Raw genomic sequence first — 20,184 nt, 5'->3', positions numbered from 1 at the left:
CTTGGGTGGAGCTGATATCCAATTGTTGTTCCAGAAATTTCTCCATCGTTCCGTCCCGTGCTTCATTGTTTTGCACCAAGAACTTTAACAACAGCTGCAAAAGTTTCTGTGTCCCAGTAAATAAACTGTTCTCACCATTTTTTCCTCTCAGCCTGGGAAGTAGAGTGGTCTGTTGAACTGCAGTTGACTTAGTAAAGAACCTTATCAGTTCCTTGGCAGTTCACAGACTCCTTTCATCCTTCCTTCCAGCTTCCAGGGCCAAATCTGGTTATGGTTTCTACTAGAACCTGTGGCTGGTTCTGGCCTGCATTGCAGTGGAGGCAGCCCACTAATGTTACTCCCAGTCATGCCAAACCCTGGCAGCCTTGCACTTGAAACACCAGGAAAATATTTTGGGGGGAACAGTATGGGTTGAAACAGATAAAATTGAATTTGTAGAGCAAAGCTCAGCTGAAAAGAGACCAGTGTGGAATGTGTATATTTGACAGTGAGGCTCTATTAGCATTGTTAAACTCACCCAGGACTCATTAAAGGTCTCTTTCTGATGTCTTGGATAAAGATGAAAATGTACAAAAAGGATGCCTACATAAAACTTGGAAGTATGAGGAACTAAATGGCAAATTAGAATAAATAGGGAGTGATGGTGCCAGTTTCTGGATGCATTTTGGATGAACACTTGTTCTAATTTTTGATTTGAACCTGTCTTGGGATCTAATAATCTTTATTTCTGGCTATGACAGCAATGCGGCAGAGGTGTCCAACCTTGAAAAAACGGCCTATTTAGAACAGAACCAGTAGAGTAAAACTAGTTGCCAAATGAAACGTTCCCCAGAATCGAGGAAAAACTACTGCATAGTCCTCTTCCTGCCTCCAAGATTCTCTTGCTTCCCCCCTCCCTCATTTACACATTCAAATGCATACGACTCATATTGAGCAGAGCTAGAGTTGCACCACTAGAATTTCCCCTACATATTGGTTGTGTGAAACTTTAAATGAATTTGAAGGTCTACTTTGGCGAAAAATCACATCTCGAAGAAAGCCAAAAGAGTTTCAGTAGGACATTTCTCATGCAGGTTTTTTTCACACCTGTGTAACTATAACCATTTGGAACGTGGTCAATAAACATATTTTATTATTAGTTATATTTGTACATTACATCATATTTATGTAATGCAGTCCCAAGCTTTTTACCACATAGATGTTATAGGTACATTAAGGGCCAAGCCACACTTTCTCTTAACTCTGTACCTCTTTGTCCCATTTTCCATTTGGCCTGAGGCTGGGTGTTTCCACTTTTGATTTTTGCCTCAGATTTTACTTGGGGAAAGACCCCTGAAACATAGTGTTTTCCCATTCATTGTCCCTATAATCAATAGTCCACTTTTCAGCTCCACCCATCTGTGGCAGAGAGTCAGAGACTCAGAAACCCACAGATTCAGAAAAACCTCTCAAACTCATGATAATTATTTGATATAGAATATTAGAAACCACAGGGCAAATGAAAGAGTGGATGAGCTCTGTACTGTCTGTCTGTCTGTCCATCAGCAGTTCTCCAGTGTCTCCCACAGAGACCCTGCTGGCTGATCATTTTAACTTGCAATGCTAGGGACTGAATCTGGGATCTTCTGCATGCAAATAATGAACTTTATTAATGAGGTAAGGTCCTGTATATGGACTTACTTTCCAGTAAATAAGTATAGAATTTCAGGCAATATCTCACTGAACTTAGTAGGACTTTTCCCCAAGTCTCTATATTATTGTATCATTTTATTCTAATCTTGAATATGAATTACCAACTTGGTTATATTGTTTGATATGTTTTGTAATTCTTTTTTTTTTTTTTTGCGATACTGTAGCTTGATATTTATCGTGATTCATTGGGCATGGTTCACTATGGAAAAAATGGCATATAAGTCAAACAAAACTTAAAAGGCTTAAACTATTGCACTGGTGCTGAGGGCTTATTAATTTTGTGTAAAGTTCAGATGCTTCTCACATACAGCAGTTGGTTTTGCTACAGCTAAGATTTGGTATAGCCACTCAAGTCTTCATGCAAAAAAGAAAAAAAAAAGGTATTGAATTGAAGAGGTATTAAATTTCATTGTCACAATTTACAACCCAACACATTGTGCGCAGACAGAAGTCTTGCACTAATTGCATGTGAGCTATGGGAGGGAGCTGGCAAGAAAACAGAAATATAAATCAAAATCACACAATAACCAGGAAAGCCCGCAGTGCAGATAGAGTCCAAAACACTCAAATACACACAGAGACCAAAATTCATTGTGGATATTAAAATCTGTTTTGCATTAACTGACTTACAGTACTTTGTGTTTATACAGAGCATTTCAAGGATTCAAAATCATTCAGAGACATTATCTCAGATATACTTGCAATAGTTCTGAAAGTTAGACCAGTATCCTGTTTCAATTTACCTAGAAATAAGCACCATTTAACTCAATGGGACTTTTGAGTATGCATGTACAGTATGAGATAGCAGGCAGTAAATTCCATGCAATGTATTATGAGCAGAGAATACCAAGGTGCACTTTGCTACAGGTTGTCATTGGGTTAAAGAAATGTGACTGAGTCATGTGCTTGCTTTTATCACAGACTTCCCTACTTTTGTATTTCTGCAAAACTGCAGCATGCATTCAGCCCTTTAGGTACACATTGAAACAAAAAGAGAAATTGTACTATGTGCAGTAAATTGCAACTCATCCTCCGCCGCCAAGTTTGCAATGAACAGAATATCAGTTTCTAGAAAACTTGTTTTTATTCTGTTTCTGGGGCTTACAGCACATTCCTCTGAGCAAATACAAAATAAAGAACACAGTATTTGATAGAGATGGTTATTTATGGTGACTCAGATAGTATATAAATAGAAATCCATTGGAAAGTACTTACTCATTCTATTGGTTTGCTTCCTTGGGTCTTTAAACTTAAGGGAAGTTTTGTTTTGAAACTGAACTGGTGTGAAAGAGAGGACAGATGAATTGGCTTTAATATGATTAATTGTTAGCAAATGTCATTGTCGATGTAAACAAGGGTTGCAGAATTAGGACAACAACAAATTAAACCTAAATTAATCATGTTTCCCCTGACAAAATCTCCAAACAGATGCTTCAGACTTCAATGTTTGCACATTCACATTTAAATGGGCATTCTTAAAACATTTTCTCTCAAAATACAGATTTTTTAAAAATAGGCTTTAATAAATGTTGAAAGTACAAAAGCCAGTGTGTAGCGAAGGCTGCAATCCAACCCCCCTTAGCTGGGTGGGCAATGGATTGAGCAGAGGTGCCCCTCCACCCAGATGAAATGGTTTCCTCCGAACACTCTGAATAGAACCCTGGAAGATGCAAACAGAACACCCAAAGACTCACATTACTCAAGTATCCATACTTCCAATGATTCAAGCAAGTACCCATCGCTTCTTGGTTCTCGCTGGCCTGCTAAGGTTGCCAGGTCACAGTGCAATGATGACAGTTGAAGCTACTGTAAGCATTCCATTGGCCAATATTGCAACCATATGAAGCCTTGTCTTGTTCCCATGCCTGACCTGCAGTTTCCAGAAGCCTTAAAAATTAGCTTTTAGGAGCTTATGCACAGCTGTGGACCTGGATGAAAAATGGATGGGCAGCTGAAAGCTCACAAGTTTCACATGTGCAAAACCTCATTACACACTTGAGCCAGAGAGGAACATGTCAGGAAAATGATGCTCAGTCATCTCTCCCCCCTCCCCCGCAGCCCCCTCATCCTCACTTAACATTACTAGCTCTACACATTTTCAGAATTAGATCATTATAACCAGCTTCAGTGAATCACTACGTAAAAAACAACACCGCCCCCCCCCCCTGTCCAACAGTGATTGAATGTGCAGGGCCAATAGGTAGCTATCATTAAAATTTTCTGTTAGTGCATTTTGGACCACCCTTCAACTTACATTTTCAGGGTGCTCTGCAAAGAATACAGTAAAATGCAACATAAAAGCGACAACAAAATCATGACATTATTCAGATCACAGCTCAATTACAAAATAGCCCCTGAGGACTAAGCTTCTGTAAGGGGTGGAGGTGGGGGAGCACAAGCAACTAACATATTAATAATTCAGAGAAAAGATGAGGGAAGGCAATGAGCCCATAGGTTCTGATAAAACTTATAGCTCCATGAGGATATTATCTTTATGGAGTAAGAGCTGGGAAGAGATATGCCTCATTGACAGCCCCTGTGGTATGGAATCAAGCGAGGATTCAGGTACGCAGCCAGGTGCCAGAGAGAGACACACACAGAGAGACAACTTCATTTGCAGCAGGGATGACCTTGGAAAGTTTATGTTTGTCCTTTACCACCAAAACAGAAGTACAAAAACACGAACGGTTGTTTAAAAGGTTGTCTTGATTTGTTTGCACTTCCCAAAGACACTCCCAAAGAAGGTATATTTTTGTCACCTCATAGACCCTGAGGGTCCCACAGAACCACAAATCTGCCACTGTATGAATGAGATAGCTGTCTTTATTTTGTCTCCTTGTTCTTAGGATATAATTGGCATTTTAAAAATATTTCAGTGTATATGTTTACTCAAGTTTATGTTTTTATCTGCCTTCATGGCTTTTGTGGCCAAAATGTGGGTTGCAACTAGGGGTGGGTCAATCTGTTGGTTTTCTTTTCTTTCATTTTCCAATCTTAAGTTCAGTTCTCCATCTTTCAACATCAGTTTGTAATCCATTTATTTACTTGAAAAATCCTTGTGAAAATTCACCAGCATTTTTGTGTGTTTGTATGCCGTTTTGTCTATTATGCACAAATTTGCAAAGCAATTTCCACTAATTTAAAATATCATTGTATGCTATTTTCACCATTATGTGGATTTTTGTGCATAGTTTAGAATATGACTTTTTGTACACATCACTTGGCTGGAGAACAGTGCTGCCAAATTAGAAGAATTTCAAAGATTGGCTGTATTTCAATTCAGATATTATTTTGAACACTTCAGATGCTATTGGACTACAACTCCCTTCAGCCTAACACATTGACTAGCCCAACAAGAAGTAGAGGTCCACAGGTTTTCTACCCCTGGTCTGGACTGAGACTTAATCAGTTCATTAGGAATCCATCCTCCAATGAAGACCAAAAACTCAAAAACTTTTTTCCAATGTGAAGATGTATTTGCCTGCCAAAAATGAAATAAAAAAAGTTGCTACTGTATATTGTTTGAATGAGAGCATTGCATTTTGTTTCTTGCGGATCCAAGAATCAAGAAGCCCAGCTGTCCAGATCCTGGAACTTGGTTATCCTGTTATGGATGTAGAAGTTCCCAAGGGCAAATCAAGCAATCTATTCAAACTGGATAAAGCAGTTTCAACATTTAATAAAACAGTTTCATGCTCCAGGTATTCTTAGAAAAAGGAAGCAAAGTTACATATAATTGTTGCTAACATGTTTACAGGATACAGGTGTCACAAAATGTGGCCTCTAGTCATAAAGCATATTTCTACACTGTTGGAAGAAATGTGAGAAACTATATTCAAATATTAATGTGTTTTTATAATAATGGAAGAGGGCAAAGTGTTATTCATTGCAAGGTCATGCCCTTCTATTTGCAGCTAGTCAAAGGCTATGAAAACCCTGATTTTATGCATGTTCTGTGAAGTGAAAAGACTATTCAACATTTTGTTGGATGCAGCTAAAAGAGTAAAATTGGACTCGATTTATTTTTTGTTTCTTTATAGGATTTTTTAAAAATCCACAGTATTGTGACTTCAAGGAAAGGAATCCAAAATGACCATTAACCTTTGCACTTCATATGAAAGCTCTTCTAAAAAAATAGGAAAGAATGGAATTAATTTAGTCTGACATAATTTGCTTTCAGAACACAAAGGAGTCTCTCTGGAGATCATTCTGAAGTGTAATGTAGCCTTTCTAGGAGGTGGTTTTGTTTTTTATTCTGCAAAATAAATAGACAAACAAATGAATAGATGACACAAGTGTCAGATGGCCAAAAAATGTTTGCCTTTATTTTTGCAACATTTATAAGTACAAATAAGGTACCTTGGTATTGCATGCTCTGTTTCCCTTAGACCCTCATGACCTCTTCTTTTCTATCAACTAATGTCCCTGGAAAAAAATGGCTTATTGAATATTCTTTATTAATCCAGCTAGGAAACATAAGCTAAATAACAGATACTTTAAATCCAGCAATTTCAATTTAAATATAGATTTGTCATAGAACCTGAACGATGAGTGCAATCTATCAACTTTCACAAAATACCACAATTGTGGGCTCTGTGCTTTACGCATATATCTCCAAAGCTGCTGGAAAAGTTTCAGCCTTTGATGTCATCCTGATCTAGTAATGTAAGATCATTAATCTGAGCCAATGTTGTGAAACCACACAGGGAAGGGATTTGCCAGTGGGGAAAGTTACCACATTGTCAATTCCAGTGTCAGTATAATTTCAATATTTTTACCAGAATATTGTTACCAGAGTTGTAGGCATGAAACTGATGCACATAGAGACCTTATAGGTTTCTATGTGCATCAAAACCATGGGAGAATAGCAACTACCTCACATCTATTAATCTAGGAATTGGTCCCAAGAGATTATTCACATATGAATGCGTGTTCATTTTGTGATTACTTTTGCTTCACTTGGGAGGTTGCACTTCTGAATCACCACAGACAGAACTCTCAGAGCACCTCAAATCACCCCAAAGACTATGGGTTGAATCCAGATTTTGTGATACGTAGTCTAGACCCAATGGGATGAACTGAAGCCATGTTGACTTCAGTGCTCAGGTGTGACTAAGTCTGGCTGCAGTGCAATGCTTTTCAATGGAGCTGGATTGTCATATGTGCGATGCTATACTCATCAAGATTCTGATACATGGTATCAGCCTTCATCAGTATTGACATAGCAGTTGCTGCTTCCATAGTAGAGTAATTAACACTCTCTGGTATCCAGATGGAAGTCTAAAAACTAGGGGAAAGCATGTTCAACCTCTATCATATTAAGGCAAAGGCTTCCGTGGGGGGGGGGGAGCCATGTGTGCTTCTTACATACCATTCACTGTGGCAAATGCCAGCATATAAATAAGCAGCATGAAGTTTGCATCAGTTAAACCAGCCCCTAACAACTAATTGGTCTGCAGCACTGGCTTCCTGCAAGCAAATAGTTAAAATAAAGTTACTGTATCTGGTTTCAGGCCTATACTGAAATTGCTTCATTGGCCTACATAGATTTGCCTAGATTTTCAATTCTTGCTATGCCATTCTCCACATTATAGCTTTTATGCCCTTCTTGTAGAGTCATCAGAGAGGCCAGATACTAAATGAGCCATGAAGGGTGAACTACTGTCATCTTAAAGATATGGTTTGTCCAGAACAAGATTGAAGGACTTTTCTGATTACTAAGGACAGTGGGAAGAGAAAGATACAAGGAGCACTGGGCTAGCTCTATGTATAATATTCATGCTTTCTGTTCAATTTTACTTAAAAAACAGATCATTTTCTTCAGTATTCAGAAACCTTTGTTTCCATGATGGGAAGCTGATCTTTGGAAAACTGTGCACTGAAAATCACTTGGAACTTGGGCTTGCTATTTTGAGGGATGGATTTGATGGGAGCTGTATTTTGCATCTGGGGAGATGTTGCAGGGAAGATCCTTCTTACACTGTCAGCTAATGTCAGAAATCTGAATCCAGGCATGTAAGGAGCAAAAACCATGGCTCCTTACTTGATCTGGAACATCAGATGCTGCTCAGTGGTGCAGGAAGGAACTACAGTGGTACCTTGGTTCTAGAATGGCTTAGTTGTTGAACGAAATCAGCTCCCAAACACCACCAACCTGGAAGTAAGTGTAACAGTTTGCAGACATTTTTCGGAAGCCAAACATCCAACATGGCTTGTGCTTGAGTGCAGGAAGCTCCTGCAGACAATTGGAAGCTGCGCCTTGGTTTTTGAACAGTTTTGGGAGTCGAATGGACTCCTGGAACGGATTACGTTCAAGAACCAAAGTACCACTGTACCCTTCATTATCTCCCACATCACCAAAGGCAATGCTGGGAAATGCTTTTTTTTGGGGGGGGGGGGAGTAAACAACCACTTAGGTGAGAGAATGATTCCGCTTTAACTTCCCTGCACTTCTGCCCCACATTATGACAAACTGGGTCAACTATGTTTCCGCACATTTGGAATGCTATATGTTAACTATCTGCTGACTTCCTAATGTGGTAGGTCCTATGCTACCCCTAATTGAACATAAAATAGAGCCTCCGTTGATTCTACCATGTGTTCACCCAATTGCTTAATGTGTTCCGAACTACTGGGTGGTGTGCTCAAATTTTAAACAAATTTCCTGTTCCTCTCTCTCTTTCACTGAGTCAGCCACTGTATGTTCCATTTGCTTATTTAGACATGTTTTTATTGCTGTTCCCTATTCTTGAGGTTGTCAACCATTTTTAAGAGTGATGTTTCTGCTTTTTAAAACTTAGCTGGTTCTGAATAGACTACTTATTGAGTTCTACTTCCATAGCCGTCAAAAGACAACTTCTGTTCTTTGCTGTGCTTTCAAATAGACCTTCAAAATGTCAGCTACTTGTCTCCCAGACACCAGCTTTGTTGTTGTTTAGTCGTTTAGTCATGTCTGACTCTTCGTGACCCCATGGACCAGAGCACGCCAGGCACTTCTGTCTTCCACTGCCTCCCGCAGTTTGGTCAGACTCATGTTTGTAGCTTCGAGAACACCGTCCAACCATCTCGTCCTCTGCCGTCCCCTTTTCCTTGTGCCCTTAATCTTTCCCAACATCAGGGTCTTTTCCAGGGAGTCCTCTCTTCTCATGAAGTGGCCAAAGTACTGGAGCCTCAGCTTCACGATCTGTCCTTCGAGTGAGCGCTTCATCACACCAGCTTTACCTGTGCAATAATAATCATAATAATCATAGTGGCTGATTTTTAATTAGGGATGTGTTCCAAATTCTCCTTGTTTCAAACTCAGGCACCCCCAGATTTTGGAATGCATTAGATATTCTCCAGCATTCTGTACAGAGAGGAGAGGTAGGGGAGAGAGAAGTAGTGGGGCAGAATTACTATACTAACTTAAACTCAGTTCTGGCACCTCTCAGGTGGGTACCATTGCCGTTCTAAGAGAACAAAGTAGACATTCATGATGAGCTCCGGTCCCTCTTTTTTTCTAGAAAAATAGCACTGCTTATATACCACTTCTCACCAATAATGATATGCAATAAAACCATGCAACAACAACACAGTGAAATAAACAAAAATATGCCCAGAGGTTCCTTAGAAGCCAGTTGCCTTATGTTTACCAAAGGATTCTCCCCTATCAGTCATGCGCATGTCTAGATTAAAATGATATTTTGGAATAGGCATGTGGTGCACTTTTTTTCAGTTGCAGCCATAGAGACAAGAATTTTGAGTGATCAACTGATATTTAGAGAGGGGTTCTTTTAAATAAGACAATGTCCCAGTTTTTCCATAGATGGTTATACATTTCATGAGACAGAAAGGCAGCAGAAGGATAGGAGTAGCTTTGATTCAGCCAACTTCTGTTGCCTGAGATGCACATGAAATGTTTTCCCTACAAAATCAGGCCAAAATAAGATTACTGGAGAGGAACACTCACAAAACCTTTGTGTGGTTGTCACAAGGTAGTAGGTAGCTTTCACCATTTTTTATATGGCTATTTCTGCCATGTCACTAATTCCCGATTTAGCTGCATAAAACATGTCAGTGCCTCTTACATTTATTTATAGCAAGAGCTTCACTGGGCTCACCAGACAACATATTATTCACATTTATTATGTGTACTTTGCCTGGATTCTCAGCTCCCATCAGGTCATCAGGGTTTGCTTGTACCAGTAGATGGCATATTTAAGTGAAATACCGTTATCCTTGTGGCAGAGGATCAATACACTTTTCTGTTGGAGGTACTTTTTCAAAGGGATGTGCATCATGAGAAGCATCCTGTGCATCATCTTATTTCTGTTCAGAAGGCTTTGGATCTTTGGATCTGTTTTTGCTTTCTTGCATCCCTTGTAGAATGCAGCTCATCTCACTTACTTGAGATAGCTAGATGTCATCATTACCTCAATAAAACAAGCCTAACATTCAGAGGGATAGGGTGGCTCAGTTGGCAGACCACGACACTCTTAAGCAGGCATAGGCAAACTTTGGCCCTCCAGATGTTTTGGGACTACAGTTCCCATCATCCCTGACTACTGGTCCTGTTAACTAGGGATAATGGGAGTTGTAGTTCCAAAATGTCTGGAGGGCTGAATTTGCCTATGCCTGCTCTTAAGTCAACTTTCATTCTTGCCTCTTTCTTGCCTCATGTTGTTTTAGTTTCTCTCAGGCAATATATTATTATGTTACAATTTTCTTTATTATTTAAGCTTTGTTTGAAATGTATGTGAACCGCTTACTTTGCTGAATGAAAAGAAGCTCTGCTGAAGACTGGTGGAATATCCTAAACTGGGTGAGTGAGGGGATATTCTCAGTCTGACAGAATATATATATATATATATATATATATATATATATATATATATCACCCCTATCCTTCACAACAGTTTATGTATATTATATGCTTAACATATGTATTTTAGCATATGATTTTTGGTATAATTAGTTGGGAGTAAAAACCACAATGCTTGTGTGGATTACTCATAATCGTACCATTGATTTAAGAGCTCATCCAAAATGGGCAAAGCTTGATCAGGTTGAAAACTGTTCAGTTCTATGTATTTGTTGTTGTTGTTGTTTAGTCATTTACTCGTGTCTGACTCTTCATGACCCTATGGACCAGAGCATGCCAGGCACTCCTGTCTTCCACTGCCTCCCGCAGTTTGGTCAAATTCATGCTGGTAGCTTCGAGATCACTGTTCAACCATCTCATCCTTTGTCGTCTCCGTCTCCTTGTGCCCTCCATCTTCCCCAACATCAGGGTCTTTTCCAGGGAGTCTTCTCTTCTCATGAAGTGGCCAAAGTATTGGAGCCTCAGCTTCATGATCTGTCCTTCCTTTTTTTAAAAAAAATAAAGTTTTTTATTTATACAACAACAAAAAAAGAACAAAAAAGACAAATACCAAATTACACACAAATTACAAAAATAACCATAGACACATAATTTTCTTAGCAAACAATAAAATATCTGTTGGTCTTAACACTAAAGACCCAACCTCCCGTCTATTCCATATTTCAAATTCATATTACTTATTGCCAATATACACTTTTATCATAATTAAACTTATTCTCAATAAATCTAATTTCTTACATCTACCTTGCAACTATTACTGAAGTTCCTCGAATGCTGCAACAGAATTTAAACTACTATATTTATTTTCAGATATTCTGTGAAAACCTCCCATTTTGAAACAAATTCCTGTTTTGATTTATTCTTTATTTTTTCTGATAAACCATCTAATTTGGCATATTCTGTCAGATTTTGGATCCAATCTTGTATAGAGGGGATTTCATTACTCTTCCATTTTGCTGCGATCAAACTCTTGCTGCCGTCGTCGCATATAAAAAGATACCGTATTTTTCGCTCTATTGGACGCAGTTTTTCCCCTCCAAAAATTGAGGAGAAATGTGTGTGCGTCCTATGGAGCGAATGCAGGCTTCTGCCATAGCCGCGCGCAACCCCTCCGGCAGGGAGAAGCTGCACGGGGCTATGGCTTCTTTAGCCCCACGCAGCGTCTCCCAGGAGGGAGAGGCTGCACGGGGCTAAAGAGGAAACCAAAGCAGCGAGCGGGATCCATCCCGCCCCCTGCCTTGGCTTGCTCCATAGCTGCCCGCAACCCCTCCGCAAGGAGAGGCTGCACGGAGGTATGGATTCTTTAGCCCCACGCAGCCTCTCCCGGGAGGGAGAGGCTGCACGGGGCTAAGGGGGAAGCCAAAGCAGCGAGCGGGATCCATCCCGCTCGCTGCCTTGCCTTCTTCCATAGCTGCGCGCAACCCCTCTGGCAGGGAGAGGTTGTGTGCAGCCTGTATGCTGCTCTTTGGGGCTGGGGGGGGGAATATTTTTTCCCTTGATTCCCCCCCCCCCTAAAAACTGGGTGCGCCCTATGGTTCTGTGCGCCCTATGGTGCGAAAAATACGGTACCCTTCCTCTTTTGTGGAATATCCAAATCTGTTATTCCCAGGAGGTAGGCCTCTGGTTTTTTATTGAAAGAGATCTTTAGCATTTTTTGCAGTCACGATCTGTTCTTCCAGTGAGCACTCAGGGCTGATTTCCTTAAGAATGGATAGGTTTGATCTTCTTGCAGTCCATGGGACTCTCAAGAGTCTCCTCCAGCACCATAATTCAAAAGCATCAATTCTTTGGTGATAAGCCTTCTTTATGGTCCAGCTCTTTGTCCATGGAGTTTTCTTGGCAGGGATACTGGAGTGGCTTGCCGGTTCCTGCTCCAGGTGGATCACATTTGGTCAAAACTCTCCACTATGACCTGTCCATCTTGGGTGGCCCTGCACAGCATAGCTCATAGCTTCTCTGAGTTATTCAAGCCCCTTCACCACGACAAGGCAGTTCTATGTATAAATCTCCATATAAATCTTGTTCCATATCTGTGGAGAGCTCCTAGTGGAGATTCTCCTGGCCATGTAAAGCAGTTGTAGTGTTGCCTTACGCCTGAACTGGTGGCAAGGTGCTCCACCGTAGGATCCCTATCACACATATTTAATGGATCCATGGCCAGTATTGTGTCTAATCCAGCTCCGCAAGTGAGTTTCAGAAGTATTTAAAAAGACACCCAAACAGCTTTTACATGTGTCGAGATACATTGCAGTTTTGACTTACAATATACTGTTCAAAGGAATCAGAGCTTTCAATTCATTAGGGTGCTAGGCATGGAACAGGGGGAGAGAAAGCTGTTAGCGCCCAGTGCTGTTGCTAAAACATTTTTATCTTCCCCAGAGCGTTAAAGGGCACCTGTTTAGAGTTGATTATACTAACCTTTTCATCTTTATGCAGGTTGCCATCTTTTGTCCAGTGCTATCATAGAAGAAATAAACCACATTAAAAACACACACAAAAAACCCCTGTGCTAAATTAATAATGGCAAATGAGGAAGCCTGCTGGCACAAATGTCATCAAGTGCAGAAACGGGAGAGATGGGATGAATGAATTCAATATGCACTGTCCATAGGGTTGATGTTCATTGAAGCGTCTATTAATTAAAAAAGAATTACATTTATGCACTGATAGATTAGTACTGTTTCTTACGTTAGAGAACAAAGACCACAGAAAATATCTCTAGATTTCCTGCATACAACATTTGATAAGGAACATCTGGATTTAATGTTTTTGTTTCTTAGCCGATTCCCAATGTGCCCTACAGCATGTCATGCACTTGATTTTCATCACTTACCATCAAAATGTGCTGAGGAAATGCTTTATGAATAACCTTGTTCACCAGTTGATCAATGCTTAACTATTATTTGTTACTGAAATTTAGGCTTCATTTTTATTTTCCTGGTCATATTCAATGATACCAGTAACCGTCTGAAGGGATCTATAGACAACCTGTCAGTTGCACTTCCTTGTGCAGGAGATTCAAATCCTACATGCTCTGCTGCTTGGGGGCCAAATTTTGGCTGGGCCTCCTGGGCCTGGCTCCATTGGCTCTTTTCTTTTGCACCCAAATCCAGTATATGTTGACTGCAAATCCCTTCAGTGCTTTCTGAGGGCTTCAGGAGTCACCACTCTGGCAATGCATTCACACATCATCCTTTGATGTTCTCATTTCAAAACTCTTAATGCCTTTAGTAGTATCTAAATTTGCTCACCAGGCCCCTGTCTGAATTACAGTCATAATTTCTGATCCACTATGTGTTCAGCTGACTTACTAAGGATAACCATCAGTCCCTGTACTGAACTTTTACCCAAATATTGATAAAGTTCTGGTGGTCTCTTCTGCCTTCTTAGCATTTATTTAATGCCTTTCTTCATGGCTGAATTGGGGGTTCTGAATGAACTTAAATTTATTCAAATTTCCCCCCAAAGTCCTCCAACTGGGCTTGAGCTGTTGTCAAGCCCTGCAACAGTTGCCCTTTCCTCTCCTCACACAAATGTATTTGGTAGCAGCAGCAGATAGATAGATAGTTGGGAGATGTCTTCACCCTGGACAGCTGCTGCCAGTTGGAACTGGAAACACTTGGTTAGTTTGACCAATGGTCTGACTATGGAGAAGGTAGCCTCATATGTTCAGAATATACCAAACTTTCAGCACTGCTTTGTGTAGTTCTAGCATGCTGTTACAAAAGGTTCTCACAGAGCTGGGAAATGTGCAGAAAAATGCAATAAACATGGCAGTGTCAGACCACATTTCTTATATCTTAAAAAGGCTATTGAATTTCGTGGGGGTTGTTTAGAAGGGGGGAGATGATAAAGCTTTATAAAACTATGCATGGTGTGAGGTAGTAGATAGAAAAATAATAATCTCCCCCTTAGAAGAACATCAAACCACCTAATCAAATTGTTTCACAATAGATTGTGGACAGAGAGAAGGAAGTACTTGCTCACATAATGCAAAAGTAGTTTATGCTATTTGGGGTGATGATCACTGGGTATGGAAGAGAATCTCTATCAACACCTGCTGCAAATTAAGTGTAGCAGCTCCACCAGACTCAGTGAGCCATTTCTGGTCACCACACTGTGATCCATAACATTTTCTTGCCAACAAAGTAGAAAATTCTAATTTTTCTACTGTTATCTTTTATACTATCCTAGTAAAATATATTTTTAACACACGCACGCACCCTTGCAGAGAACCGAAGAAGTGGAAAATCTTTCAACCCTGGTAGTTGCTGTCTAAACCTCTTTAGTTTATTATGACGAATTTCCCCTCAGTAGTGAGGCTCCTGGGCCATTTCCCAAATTCCGACAAAGTCAGACGACACAAGGAGCATGTTCCCATCTGCTAATCAGTACTATGCATGTGATCATCTTAAAATGGAAATGCCCCGAGGCAGCTTCTCTACAGGATTGGCCTCATCATCTTAGAGATGTTGTTGCCATGGAGAAAACTTCTAAATTGCTCTAAGGACTCTGCGAGATTAATGTGGAACATGGCATCTATTCCTAATAAATGGGCAAGTTTAGCACAAAAGTAGAAGATTTTTTTTTAAAAAAATAGTCTTGTAATTTTAATATTCTCTTGTTTATTTATTGAGGGACTTGAAGTTCCACCTTTGAGAGCCAGTGTGGTGTAGTGGTTAAGAGCGGTGGACTCATAATCTGGGGAACCGGGTTCACGTCTCCGCTCCTCCACATGCAGCTGCTGGGTGACCTTGGGCCAGTCACACTTCTTTGAAGTCTCTCAGCCCCACTCACCTCACAGAGTGTTTGTTGTGGGGGAGGAAGGGAAAGGAGAATGTTAGCCGCTTTGAGACTCCTTTGGGTAGTGATAAAGCGGGATATCAAATCCAAACTCCTCTTTTTCTTCTTTCGTCCCGTGCTCTCAGAGTGGGTTAACATTGAATCAGGTTTTCTTTTCTTTCATTTTCTGGTCTTAAGTTCGGTTGTCCATCTTTCAACATCAGTTTGTACAGTGGTACCTCAGGTTAAGTACTTAATTCGTTCCGGAGGTCCGTTCTTAACCTGAAACTGTTCTTAACCTGAAGCACCACTTTAGCTAATGGGGCCTCCTGCTGCTGCCATGCCGCTGGAGCACGATTTCTGTTCTCATCCTGAAGCAAAGTTCTTCACCTGAAGCACTATTTCTGGGTTAGCGGAGTGTGTAACCTGAAGCGTATGTAATCCGAGGTACCACTGTACAAAACAATTTTTTTAAAACAAAACAAAACAAAACAAACAAAACAAACCCTGTTAAAATATTTCAGGATACCTCTGAAACTCCTGAGCACAAATCTTAGCCATCTAATGATTTGATTCACAAGAGTGATCTGTGTGAGCACTCCTGTAGGAGGAATGCACAGGGCATGAAGCATCACTAAATGCATCCAAGGAGAATCAGTTGAAAAAGATGTCAACACTCGAGAAGCCAGTGAAATGGCAAATAAGATGAACATCTAGAAGAAGTTGGTTGAGACATAGGTGCTTTATGCATAATTAATGGCCAATCTTTAAGGAAAGTTGCTTCCAGCTATGAAGCCAATCTTGCATCTCATGTGTTTATTCTGTAGGCAAGCATGCATTAGTCTCATAAGTGAAAATTTTGCAACCCAGTAAACTGGAAATAGATAGTGAGGCAATTGTTTCTGAGCAATTTGGGAGGATTTTATGCTTCTACATGGGCTTATGATTGTGCTAACGATTTTAGTTGGCTTGTTGTCTCTGTCAATGAAGTGTGTAGGGTAGAGTCTACAATAGGGGAGGGAAGATGTTTTATGAGATGGCCTCAAGTTACAAAAAAAATGTAATTAATTAATGGCATATCTTTTCCACCCTCATTTGCTTTTATTGCATTTGATGGAGGAAGACGGTTACTTTTTTTGTTATGAAAGCATAATCTTCCCTTGAGATAAGATTGCTTAAGATAAGAATAGCTTTTTCTGCTAACATTTGTTTGAAATGTATAGTAACATTTCAAAATTCATCATATGGTACTTCAAAGTATTTATGTGAATTCTTCATGTATGCTAAGACAAAAATCAGAATCCAAGCTTCATTTTTTTTTTAGACTCACTACTTATATAGCATCCCTTCTATCTCCCACATACTGACCAGGACCTTATCCCATGCCTACAATGTCACGAGTCACGAGATAAAAGATTCTATTTTAATTCTGAAATTGCATGAACTTTAAGTATTTTAAGGAAGTTCTCCTTGTATGGGTTATCTGGCACTGTTCTTTCTTTCTTTCTTTCTTTCTTTCTTTCTTTCTTTCTTTCTCTACCTGACAATGACTTCTGTAATTCCTTCAACTGGCAGTAGCAAGTTTTATGCTATAAGCTATTTCATGTTCCTCCATTACATTTCAACCCTTGCCGGATCCAGGATCCCAATAATTGTGCAAGACTCAGGCATCATGCAGGCTGACCCTCAATATACCGTATTTTTCCCTCTATAACACGCAGATTTTTTCTCCTAAAAAGGAAGGGGAAATGTCTGTGCGTGTTATAGAGCGAATGTGTGGTCCCTGGAGCCGAAAAATCAGGCAAAAATCAAATCGTGGCGCTTCACGGAGAAGGGAAATCTGAAAAGAGGAAGCGGCTGCTTTCCTGCATTCTGCCTCAGGGTCTTACTGCCCACCCACCTCTGTTTCCTTGCTGTGTTTGCTGAAACGGAACAAAGAGCAGGGAAAGCCCCTCCCCTCCAGGCAAGCAGAGGGGAATTCCTCTCTGTGCTCCGGTGCTGCTGGGGGAGAGGGAGAGAGAGCGGGGAAGGGAGAGAGAGGGGGGAGGGAGAGAGAGAGGGGGGAGGGAGAGAGAGAGGGGGAGGAGGTCGGAGCGAAAGAGTATAAACTTAAAGCATTTGCAGATGACCTAGTATTGACCTTACAGGAGCCAGAGCCTAGTACCAAAAGGGTTCTGCAGCTGATTTATGAGTTTGGTCGAGTGGCGGGATTTAAACTTAATAAGCAAAAAACTAAGGTTCTAGGGAAAAAACTTGACTTCTTTAGAATCAGAAAGGTTTCAGAAAGAGACAGATTTAAATGTGGTCAAAAAAGTAAGATATCTAGGGGTAAACATAACAGCGAAGAACAGGAACTTATATAAAGATAATTATGAAAAATGTTGGTCTGAAATCAAAAGGGATCTAGATGTTTGGTCAAGATTGAAACTTTCCTTGTCAGGACGTATTGCTGCTGTTAAGATGAATGTATTGCCAAAAATGCTGTTTTTGTTTCAAACTTTGCAGATTGTGGATAAAATGGAGTGTTTTGGGAGGTGGCAGAGAGATATTTCTAAATTTGTCTGGCAGGGCAAAAAGCCCAGAATCAAGTTTAAGATATTAACCGATGCTAAAGAAAGAGGGGGCTTTGCCCTGCCAGACTTAAAGTTGTACTATGAATCAGCAGCTTTCTGCTGGTTGAAGGATTGGCTACTTCTTGAAAACACTGAGAAAGAAAGAGGGGGCTTTGCCCTGCCAGACTTAAAGTTGTACTATGAATCAGCAGCTTTCTGCTGGTTGAAGGATTGGCTACTTCTTGAAAACACAGCCTGCACCAAAAAAATCACGCACCCACTGTTGCCTGGGGCTGCAATGGTGCAAAAATGTGGTTAGAAAGCATGGATCCACAAGGATTCTCAGGATCTTTGCATTGGGTCACCCCAAATTCACCATCAGATCACATAGCATGTCCATGGCTACAGCCTGCACCAAAAAAATCACACACCCACTGTTGCCTGGGGCTGCAATGGTGCAAAAATGTGGTTACAAAGCATGGATCCACAGGGATTCTCAGGATCTTTGCATTGGGTCACCCCAAATTCACCATCAGATCACAAAGCATGTCCATGGCTACAGCCTGCACCAAAAAAATCACGCACCCACTGTTGCCTGGGGCTGCAATGGTGCAAAAACGTGGTTACAAAGCATGGATCCACAGGAATTCTCAGGATTTTTGCACTGGGTCACCCCAAATTCACCATCAGATCACATGTCTGTGGCCACAGCATGAAGCCCAAAAATGATACATCCACTGTTTCATTCAGAATGTTTTTTCCCTTGTTTTCCTCCTCTAAAAACGATGTGCGTGTTATGGTCAGGTGCGTGTTATAGAGCGAAAAATACGGTATTAAACAATATATTAAAAGTACTACCAAATTTATATCAGGTTTATATAAAATGATATGGCATTTATATCAAAAGGTGGGACTTCTGATGAGAGTGGCAAAAGTATTGGTAAAAAGAGGGTGGGGTAGCTGTCGCTTTTTGTGTGTGTCATATTCCTCTCCCATGCATTTTAGTCTTGGAAATGTTTTAAGAATTAAAGAGTTTGTTCTGTTGCATTATTGCTGTATCATGTTTGATCTAATTAATTGGGCACAGCCCTGAAACTCTTTAAATATCATTAATTGCATTTATTTGATAAAAGTGCCCTGAGGTTCTAACTAGAAGGGATAATGTTAAATAAATAATAAAACAATCCCAGTTAAAAGCAAAAATACAAAAAAACCCAAACACCCTACCATCATTCCAAGAGTTTTCTGAATTAACATTTAACTGATGAGCTGAGTAAGAAAGAAAGAAATCTCTCCATTATCTAAAGTACTAGCATTGGCTCAGAATGATTGTAATGATACAGAGTAATGCATACTCCAATTTATACAGTGGTTCGTGCTTGAAGCACTCTCTATAAAATTAATGAAATATAATATAATAACTACATTAATAACAATTAAATCATTTCTTTTAAAATGAAATAAAAATGGGAAAACGGTAAAGAGAAGGGAAAGATACCCCAAGGAAAAGCAGGCAGAAGTTGTAGTTTATAAAACGTAAAATGCAATGATATTATTAAATTGAAAGAAAACATGAGTTTGGTATGTTTTCTTTTTAGAGAACTTACCCATTGGAAATTTAAAAGACAAAATAATAAAGAAAAATATTAATGCATACAATCAGTTCAGTAATTTAATTCATGGCCTTGAAGGCAAATCTTCAAATTATCTGGTGGATGTCTCATTTACTACCGAAGGGATTCCAGCTAGTATTGTTCTCTGAAGTTTCTTCTTCTTTATTTCAGCAGGGAGAGAAAGGATAGGAAGCAATTGTGGACACCTCCCCCCACCCCTCCGAAATTCAGTAATATGGTAAGAGCATCTTCATAGATCAGCAGTCTGCCCTGGTAACACAATGATGTTCGTGAAATCTGTTTTTTGATGGATGGTACCCTAGTGAGGCCCCTTCATGGATCACTGCCTTGCCGTGGCGAAGGGGCTTGAAGAACTCAGAGAAGCTATGAACTATGCCGAGCAGGGCACCCAAGATGAACAGGTCATAGTGGAGAGTTTTGACCAAACGTGATCCACCTGGAGGAGGAACCGGCAAGCCACTCCAGTATCCCTGCCAAGAAAACTCCATGGACAAAGACAACAGGCATATAAAAGTTATGATGCTGGAAGATGAGCCCCTCAGGTCGGAAGGCGTCCAACATGCTACTGGGGAAGAGCGGAGGGCAAGTACAAGTAGATCCAGAGCTGATGAAGCGGCTGGGCCAAAGCCGAAAGGACGCTCAGTTGCGGATATGCCTGGAAGCG

General features: G+C 40.3%; 1 long non-coding RNA gene across 1 annotated transcript in view; it reads left to right on the top strand.

Annotated features, from left to right (window-relative positions):
* Nucleotides 1-18,723, top strand: part of LOC307212979 — a 503,369-nt gene extending 484,646 nt beyond the window's left edge. Inside the window, exon 3 of the long non-coding RNA XR_013837321.1 lies at nt 18,295-18,723. This is a non-coding gene — a long non-coding RNA (uncharacterized lncRNA). The remainder of the gene's footprint in view (nt 1-18,294) is intronic.
* The last annotated feature ends 1,461 nt before the right edge of the window (nt 18,724-20,184 follow it).

This window comes from Podarcis cretensis, assembly GCF_951804945.1.
Source record: "Podarcis cretensis genome assembly, chromosome: 3".
Classification (NCBI taxonomy): domain Eukaryota; kingdom Metazoa; phylum Chordata; class Lepidosauria; order Squamata; family Lacertidae; genus Podarcis; species Podarcis cretensis.
This window is presented reverse-complemented; position numbering and strand designations above follow the sequence as displayed.